The sequence below is a fragment of the Eurypyga helias genome, unplaced genomic scaffold (genome assembly GCF_000690775.1).
Source record: "Eurypyga helias isolate BGI_N326 unplaced genomic scaffold, ASM69077v1 scaffold35343, whole genome shotgun sequence".
NCBI lineage: Eukaryota > Metazoa > Chordata > Aves > Eurypygiformes > Eurypygidae > Eurypyga > Eurypyga helias.
Genome location: NW_010242414.1, coordinates 11,763 through 21,785, shown reverse-complemented (window position 1 = coordinate 21,785; position 10,023 = coordinate 11,763).

Genomic DNA, 10,023 nt, shown 5'->3' with positions numbered 1-10,023 from the left:
CTCCCTTTTTCTTCTTTTCCTTTTCATTACAATAGCAGCATTTTTATTACTGTTATATTTCAGTTATTAAACCATCATTATCTCAATCACTCCCCTATCCCACCAGTGGGGAAGTAAGCAAGTGGCTGTGTGGTGCTTAGTTACCAGCTGGGGTTAAATCACAACAGGGTGTCTTCTCATCTTCCCCTCTTTGGACTCAGCACAGGATCGCTGGAGCTGTTCTGACCAAAAGACAGAACCCTTGCAGTAGAAAACACAGAAAGGTTCATAGGCTTAGCCATTTGTTATTTCTGTTATTCCTGGGATTCTTAGGCTGCTAAAACCAGTAGTAATATGCCAACAGTAATACGTACACATGGGACACTGTCAGTAGCATGGAGTTCGTCAGGATGCCACTTCCTTACCTGTGTTAATCTTTCTTTTAAAGGCAGGAGAAAACCCAGGAGTCAGTCTGTCCAGGCACACACTGCTTTAAACCAAAGGCCCCCCGCTTCAAGTCACTCCGGACCAGTTGTAGAAAGCCGCCAGCCTTTCATCCAAACGTCTACGTCTGCCCACGAAATTGCCCAACGCCTTTCCAGCAGTCAGCTGTCATTCCACAACTCGGCAACATCTGTGTTTTCCCAGTCCCCCGCTGGTCCCGTTGCTGGCCAGCTGACTGTACAGGACCGAGCAGCAGCAATGCTTAGGTCCAGTCTGGCCTCTTCCACCAGCTCAACCCTCAGCCTGCTGTTCGGCAAGAGAAGCTTCTCGAGTGCTTTGGTGATTTCGGGGCTCTCAGCTGCAGATGGGGGTAACACCAGTGACACCCAGTCCTCCAGCAGTATGAATATTGCCATGGGTCCCTCTGCCAGAGCGGCGAGTCAAGCCACGCGGGTAAGGCTGAAGCCAGAATTGCAGTGCTGAGCGTGAGCTGCCGCACCGCTCTCCTATCGGGTTCTTGAACTGCCCTGGCCAGCGTTTGGTTCCTTCCTTCTCGCTGCTCAGAAAATAGTCCTTCCCAAAAGAACGTCAGGGGGGTGGGATTTCTTTTGGGTTTTGCTGCGTGACAATGCAAATGAGACTGTTTCACATAAGGGTGTATACGAGAGTCACGCGTTTGTAAGTGATTGACAGGTTGGCCGTTACGCACGCCCCTGAAACTGCAAACTGGGGCAAAGTGTCTCTTCCTTTCACTCAGACCAGGGACTTAGGGCTCTGTTTTCTGCAGCCCAGGTGGCGAGTACCATCCTAAGCTGACTACATAGCTCCTTCCTTGCTTGCATACACAGGACCTAGTTATTTGTACCGAAAGAAACGGTTCTGGGTGAACAGTGAGCTTGTTCCGTCCCTCCCTCTGACCACAAATTCAACCCAGGACCTGAAAGCCTTGCTGCTGAAAGGGTTAGTCAGAGGAGGTCTGTAGGAGGCATTTCCCAAAGGACACCTGCATGCCCTGCTGTGATTCAGCATTTTCTAACAGCAGAACAGTACACCTAAAGAACTTCCAGCCCTCTTCCCAGTAGGCTTCCAGTCCTATTCCCATCTTCCCTGGAAAATTCAATGCACATAATAGTGTTATTGTTCTATTTTCCACTTAAGTCTGTTGATTTAACTTTGGTTGCCGTCAGTCGCTTTCCTGACTTCTGAAACTTTCACCTCAGCGCTCCAGAGCAGTAACATGAGAAGATGGAATAGAGATAAAGGGCGACCGCAACCAGCAGTTGAGTGACAGCATAATTAAGACAGACCTTCGCATTTGGCCTGTCAGTATGGAAACCAAACTGGCAACAGGGGAAGACTGGATACGGAAAGCCCAAACCACTTTTCCACTCCTATCGTTCTCAACTGTGTCAAATTCCCCTAATTTTCAAAGAATTCTCCAAACCTCAAGTGAAAAAAAGCCCCTTAGCCTGTGTCTGTTTTGCTCAAAAATACCACGGGTGGTGTAGTTCCCTGGAGTTTTGCCATGAACTTCCGCAGGAGTTAACGGTACTCATCTGGGTCCAATCCTGCTTTATTACTCTAATGAGCACTGATAGTATTTCCGCCTGTGCAGCTGAACGTATCAGATGGCCAGGCGTAATTCCAGCCCTAAAGAGTTTATAGCCTAAAGTGCAAGAACTCAGCCAGGCTGCAGTACTGAGCACTAAAGGTAGGATTCTCCTCCTCTAACTTTAAAGCCATGTAAAATTTGGGCATGAAGTCTCAGGATATTGTTGCTGGGGCCTCCGTGCTCAGTGGAGACAAAGATCCATTTCATCCTTAGAGCCGTCAGGAAAAAATCTTCCCCTGGCAGACTCCCTGCCAAGCACTGACCGTCTAGGTGATACACTGAGGCTTCATGCTTAGGTTTAGATGAGGTGAGTCCTGCCCAAAGGAGCTGCTCAGAATCCCGGTGCCCGTTTGATTGGAAGCAGCAAGGAGGAAGCGTTTTGTTTAAATGTTAACACAGCACAGCTCTGGGAAGCTTTTACGCTACTGGACCCCTTACAGCGGGGCGACGCTGCACGTACCATTTTCAGACTGGTAACTGCATTCCAGTTTTGATGAAAAGGTTTCTTTGTAAGTGGGATTTAAAACGCGGGGTATAAAGCAAGCCCCAGAGCAACCCCATTTAGTTTCTTAGAAGTCAGCCCTGCTTGGAGCGGCGGTTGGGACTGGATGACCTCCAGAAGTCCTTTGCAGTCCAAATTATTGTACAGCGCTCTATACATCTACATCTGTGGGACTAAACCTCTAGCTCCTGGTCTGCTCTTCTTCCCAAACGTACGCATTGCGCAAAGTGCGATGCGTACCTCTTCAGAAGTCCCTGGTGAATAATGCACATTAAGAATCCCACGGAGTTCGCAGAGTGACATTCCTAAATCAGTTTTTAACTTTTTTCACCCGTCGCTTCAAAAACCAGCTGAAGCTCTACTTAGAAATTTCCTAAACTAGTTCACCACTTCTCTTCTTTCTTTCTTCCCAGCAACTCACGGAGACCTGCGAAGCAACCGACACTACAGAAGCTGGGCCGCGGCGGGAGGCGGATGCGGCCCACGCCATATTCATGAGTCGGCACCTGGAGTGCAGGAGGGCCAGCCAAGAAGATATGGCCCTGGAAGACACCGCTTCTCAGCAGAGCCTGTCTGAGGAGCAGTGAGGAGGGTGCCCAGCGCAAGGGCCACGCGCTTCTTAGAATTAAACAAAGACACAGTTAGGTCGGGGAGCTGCCCCTGGGTTTAGGTTCTTTCCAATGTAACAAGCAACCTCCAAAAGTTTATTTTTCTAACTTCCACGCAAGAATACTACGGGGCAGGTGTTCTTCAGCTAAAGGCCTTGGCATAGGTAGGGTTGGAAGATGTCCTAAAAAACACACAGTGCCACTTCATCTCAGGTTCTTGTCAGTACAACCTGTTTAACGTTCCTTCCCCCGGCACAGTTGGAATCACAGATGAATACAGCGGGAAATACTAATACAGCTCGGTGAAAAGCACACAAGACATCTCTTTCCTGCCCTAACAGCTGATTGCATGCAAACTAATTGGCATTCGATATATAACATATAGCAAAAGGCAACTCTGATGAATACAGAAAGTGATGAATACAGACAAGGACGGCGCAACGTGTACGGTAACGTTGGAGCTAAATCTGAGGGGTTTTCCCAACAGCCAATCTCTTACTTTTCTTTAACATGTTTTGCAGGTGGTAATTCTGAATAGCAACATAGCATCACAGGTCGATATTACTGCATGCAGCCCTACGGAAATGTTGCGTGAAGGAGCCATGCTGCGCAGGTTGACGAAAGCCAGGCGTGTCCAGCGCACGGGAAGCCTTCAAAGCGTACGGTGCACCTTATTTGCAAAGAAAACAGCTTTGCCTAAACAGCTGCTCTTAGGTATTATCTCGTGCTCCTGTTTGGTTTACAGCAGTGTTTCTCAAATTCCAAGCAACAGCCCCCTTGGGAGTTGCAAAAAGGGCCCAGGGGGAATCCTCCACGAGGACAGGAAAGTGCAAAGCCGGCTGTAATTACGGTCCGGAAGTGTTTGTATTAGGAAGGGAACAGCTAAATGCCTTTAATTGCTGGACACAGCTCAGTGTCCATAACCGCTTGCAGCCAGCAATCACAGAGCCTTCTGATTGCCCTCCCCCAGGGAAACTGAGCTGCTGCCAATTTAACAGTTGCAGAAAGACAGATGAGGCAAAAAGGGAGGCCACGCTTTCACGGAGTTTGAGAAACACTGATTTACAGGAATGCATGACCACTTTGGAAGCCAAACGGCTACAACAAATCTTTCCTCTACTATAGCGCCTGAACACACGCGCGTGTGTTCCCCTCGTTCTCTCTCTTTTTTTTTAATTAAAAGGATTCCGGCTATCAGTGTCTTGCTGTTCCTCTTTACTGTAACTACCGCAGATTGTTTCTAATTCTCAACACGATGACGTGCAGCCAGGCTGTCTTGTCCCAATTAACAAGCAAGATTTAAGAGGAGATGCTGTAGCTAGGTCTCAGTACTGCTGGGCGATACGCAGTTGCATTCTGAGCTTCCGACTGTGCCACACTTAGGACTGTAAGTAGTAGAACTAAATAACACCTAGCGAAAATAAAACGAACTCGGTATGGTTCGTGTGGCAGCAGTTTTTGGGTTTTCTTCTTTCTTTCGACTTGGTTTCACTTGCCTTCTGCCTTCTGAAATCGAGAAACCTATTGTTTTTCTTTCCCTTCAGATTTTGACGAATTGATTATTTACAAAGCTCAGCGCAACACAGACCAAATGCCGCTCATGTTCGCAAGGGCAAAAGCCGAGTGTTCTGGTACAGCCCCCCGAGACACATGACCATCAGGGCAGCTTAGGCCCCACTAATGTCTCCTCCAGCATCCAGGGGTGATGCGGAAGAGGAAATTGACTTCAGCTGCTCCCTTCTGACCATTTCTGGCAGACCATACCTCTCCTCCCACCCCCGGCTCATGAAGCGCTTTGTTAGGAATGAAAGATGGAGGTTATACAGGTAGGGGGAGAGCTCTCGCTAACACCACCCCATTTCTGCCTTGGGGACTTTGCATGGGATCTGCTATGATAAACTATCCCTGCTTTGTCTTCCTGAACCCTGCCTTGCGGGGAGGCAGGGCAAACAGGCAGCTGTGGAATGCACTAAAAACTCCCATATTCACTTAGCCTCCCATAGGCCTGCAATTTTCACATCTTTAACTTAAGTTTGAATTAATTTCCATCAAAAATAAATAACTGCAGTAGTCCCAATCAACCTAAATTATTCTGTGAATCCAGCTCAAGCACACTGCACCAGATTGGGAAACAGCTGCACAAATCCATCCAGCAGCGAGTCACTCTATCTGCTGAGCACGGACCGCGGCCCAGCACTGCCTCTTCTGTAAGAGACTCCACCAGCTCCACGCCTTTGGTACTGCACCCTAAGATCATGCAGCTCCCTCACAGTTCCTGACTTAGCTCAAGCCAGGAACTCCTGGGAGCCTAACTCCTTAGGGACAGCAGCGTGCCAGCACGCCCGGCCTCCTGCTGCACAGGGCGGCTGCCCTAGCTCCTTCGGTGAGGCACAGCACGCAAGCAGGGCAGGGCAGGACTCAAGCTAAGATTCAGAAACAAGCTCCTGCTGGTAGCCATGTCTTACACGGTTTTCATATCCCTTAAGGTTGTTACTGTAGCATAACGGGTTGAAAAAACCCAGGAGTGACCATTAATGACAGTAACAGAGACAAAAAATCAAAGATGACAGCACAAACGTTACATTTCTCGGTAGTTCTGGAGATGGACAGCCTGCCGTTACTAGTAAGACCACTGCTCTGTGCGGTATTTTTAAGTACGGGCCAATCCTACAGCATAACCAGACAGGAGGGTTAGACCTAACACCTGGAACTAGGTATGGGGTCGTACTGATTAACCACATCTTGGGCCTTCCCCCGTGTCGCATCAGGTAGAGACAGACCTGAGTACTCCGTACGTGACGGCGGATGCACGTAGGGCGCTGACGCACACCGCGCTGACAGAGAGGTGCCTCAGCTTTACAGAAGGCTCAGGCTGAACAGTTCACCTACGTTACACAGCTGATCCCTTACGCCAGCTGTGATGCAGGACGGATGGCCACCACCAGCGCAGAAGTACCTTGTGTACGCAGCTCCGTCTTGTGTCCGTTTTCAAGATTCAGGTGCCCCCCCAGCCACTGCCCTCAGCCCTTGCTGAGGAAGCCTGCCCAACGCTCATTCAGCCAACCCAAGAACCTTCTTGTTTCCTACAACCTGAAGGCAGCGAGACTCCCGTCTCGCTAGCAAGCCGAACGCATCCTCTGAGGAAATCAAGCCCTCAATCCACAGGAGCGTTTAGCACACCTGGTTCTTCTGACACGTGCCAGAAGGGATGCAAGATGGAGGCCCCACCTGCCTCCCCCCAGCTTAACATCCCGGTTGTTGAAATGAAACACTGGGAGGGATTTTATCTGCACTGGCTCAGCGGGGCCCTCGCAACCAGAGAGCAGAGAGGAACGCGTACAGCACAGCAGGCTGCGGGAAGAAAAATGGCGTGTCTGTTGCAAAGCAAGCACAAACATCGTACTGCAGCCCTTGCATTACACGTGGGATACTTGCCCCCTCCCATTTTGTTTTCCTAAACTTTTCTTTCACGAAGAGGCTCTTGTTTACCATCACACAGTAAAAGCCAGGCGTTACACTCCTGAAAGGGTGAAACGTGACCCAAACAGCCGGTAAAAGGACTTGTAGTGACGTTTTACCAAAGCCAACCACAGGCTGCTGAAGGGCTCACATCCACCAGATACGCAGGCCAGCCCCCGGCCCGGCCTTCGCCCGGCTGCGTCCCGCCGCAGCACGCGAGCAGAGACAGCGATGGGCTCAGTGCACGCAGTCCGTTTCCCTTCACCCAAATGGCCGAGGTCCTGGTGTTCCCCCCATTTTGAAGTGTCGTACAGACAACTTCCATGTGAAGAACTGGAGTTCTCAGTGAAGAGTCTCACCTCTTTCCCACAGACAGAACAGCTTGGCAGTCACTGCATTTCAGACAAAAGGGGACGTACCCGTTCGAGTCTTTTTGCCTGGACACGATGGCCAGATGCTCTCAATCCCTATGAATGACACTCTGAAACCAGTAAGGTCTTGGGAGTCTCTGCGGTGTCATTCACAGCTTTCTGTAAGAGCTATGGATTAGAATAAAGCAAGAAATGTCATCTGCATTTGGCTCCAAGCCACCGGCTACTCTCCTTTTGCTGGGAAATTTAGGTTAAAGCTTAGCTGGATTTTGTGCAGCTCATTTTAGAAGATTAGAATTACCAGTGAAATTCTCCAGCATGTAATAATCATCTTCTCATCAATGTGTATTTTTTAACTACCCAATTACTGCCACATTGAGATTACTCCCTGGATTGGGAGCTGGTATTTAATTACAATGCTCCACTAGTGCTTGTACATCCTGAAATCCGCAACACAGGCGTGTTACGTCTAATGAACTTTGTGGTAGGTCCAGTGTTAAAGATTCATCTCTCTCATTCAGCCTTCGCAGAGTTTTGCAGGTCAGAAATTGTCTAATGCATGATAAGTAATGCAGGCTCTGTTTATTCCATGCTGCGCGCAATTTCACGTTAGAATTACAAGCCTCCTTGCCAAAAACATCCTTGATTCTCGGGCTTCGAGAGAGTAATTGGTACCTCGCATTCTCCCCTTTTTTGCACCAATTAAAACCTGCAGGTGCACTAACGCTGTCAGCTGGAATCTCGCAGCTACATCAGAGGTTATGTTCACCAAATGTGTGCTATTAGGAAAATCGGCCCATCAGGGGAATGGTGACTGCTGTTTGTTGTTACAGTGCTCTCAAGGCTCTCCAGATATTGTACTAGCGCGAGACCAGAGAAGAATTCTTTACCTCTAAAGTAAACACAGGGTGCCATAAAACCAAAGTTCACTTGGAAATACTACTTTCTCGCTCACTCAGTGTATATTTGAAACAGGTGAATCGTTTCTTCAGGCCTGTCAGATTTAAAGGCCAGACACGACTGTTAAGGTCACTGAGGATTGCTGAACACAGACCACGAAATTTCTCTTTATTTCTCTTGAAAAGCACTCTAGCACACAAAGATGGGCTTAAAAAAAAACCCCAAGCAAACAAACAGATCAACAAATGAAGACTCTCACCAGTCTTGAGATTGGTAGCAGAAGGCAAGAGGCACTGATGGCAGCAGCAAAAATACCCTTTGATTTAAAATGTCCGATACTTGTCTCAGGTACAGCGAAGGAAAAACCCACCTCCCTTCTGAAGTTTTTCCAGTGGCTAACTACCCTCACTACAAAAGGTCTCCCTGGCACCATGAGAGAATGGCTTCAAAGTAATGTAAGCGCACCGGTCAAAAGTTCCGCAAACTTGGTATCAATCTATTATTTTGGGTTTTCTTACCCAGTCTATTACATGACGGGACTCCAGAGGCATCAAGGCACTACATGCAGGGCATTAGATCTATTTCTATGAGGAATAAATACCACTTCAAGTGAAGAGCTCCCAACAATACTGGCTGAACTGGAATTTGGTAACCTGAACTCCGCCATCACTCCTGAAGGATCTCCCCTCCCCAGCCTCTACAGAGAGGTGTCAAGTGTCTCCATTCTCTTTAGCTTTAAAGGTCAGTCCTCACGTAAGACTCAACTCCTTGGCAGACTTTGGGTAATTATTTAATCACTGACAGAACTGTTCTTTCGCAGCGTATTTCACAGCTCAAGAGACTTCGCAGTGAAACAGCAGGACATCCAACCCCTAAGTGCAGAGAGGTTTCTGTTCAACGTCTATGGCACACAGCCCTGCAGAAGTTCACTTTGGTTCCAAGTCCTCCACCTCCAGCAAGGTATCCTGTCCGAGTAAGATGCCTGAAGTAATTAAGGGGTTAGCGATACCTTCAGGGTACAACCTTATTTTGGAGAAAGCAGCCAGGGGTTGTGCATTCTCAAAGGAGTAGGACCCTAAGAGGAATTCTTTTTTCCCAAGTGTGGCAGAAACGATACTGCCATCCAAACGGATTTGGAGAGAACAGTAGTGTAGCATGGCAGTCAGGGAACAAGGCCACGGCATCGTTTAACATGGCACGTACCTCCTACCACCTGCAGAGGGGCAAGGTTTGTACCAGGCCCTTGTGAACGCAGGAAGGAGAAAGGACATTCCCTCCATGCCCCCAGCTGTTTCCAGGGCACCTCTACCAACGCCTGTTCCATCCAGTCCCCTCCAACTGTGGGTGTCAGTTTTACAGAAATAAGTAACGAAAATGATACTTGAAAGTGCTCATTTTTTAACAGCTGAACAGAAAAGAAGAAACAACTGAATTTTTAATAACTTTTTACAGCCAGAGACGACCATAAATTGTGCAGTGAACAAGCGCGCAGCTGGGAGGGAATTCCGTTTTCATGACGTGCAAAACTGATGAAGTGGTAGCGCTTTTCCTGAACACGCTTGCACACCTCATAGGGAAACACATTGCCTGATACTCACAGACACTTCCCCTTTCACCGTTAAGCATGTACAGAATTGAATAAGGAAAAAAAACCCCAACCAAAGTACTGATAAACATAACAGACTGTAAAACCCACAGAGACAAATGCAGTATTAAGTCGAGCCTGACTTAATAAACTCTGCGTGAAAAACACAAACCAAGATTTGACTGAACCACATGGACTTGAAGATTTATATATATGGGTTTTTTTCTTTTTTCTAAGGGGGTGCAAGGCAGGACTGCTACCAGAAACTTGAAAATAAACCCAAAATGCAGCCCTCTCATCAACTACTGGTCTGGGCCACTTAGGAGAGGGTAAAATTGGTTATTTTTCCTCATGAAGCGTAATTCTGCAAACATCATTTGGGACTACAGGAAACGCCCTTGAAATTGTAGATAAAACTCTTCTCACACTGCCACTGGAGAGAGGTGTGTCTGGGGGTAGGGGGAGAGCATCTGCTTATTCCTGCTATCTCCTGAATCGGCAGCACCCCTGCTCAAACGGACCTGGACACCCGTAAGCCGGGTCACCGACAGCAAAGGGATTTC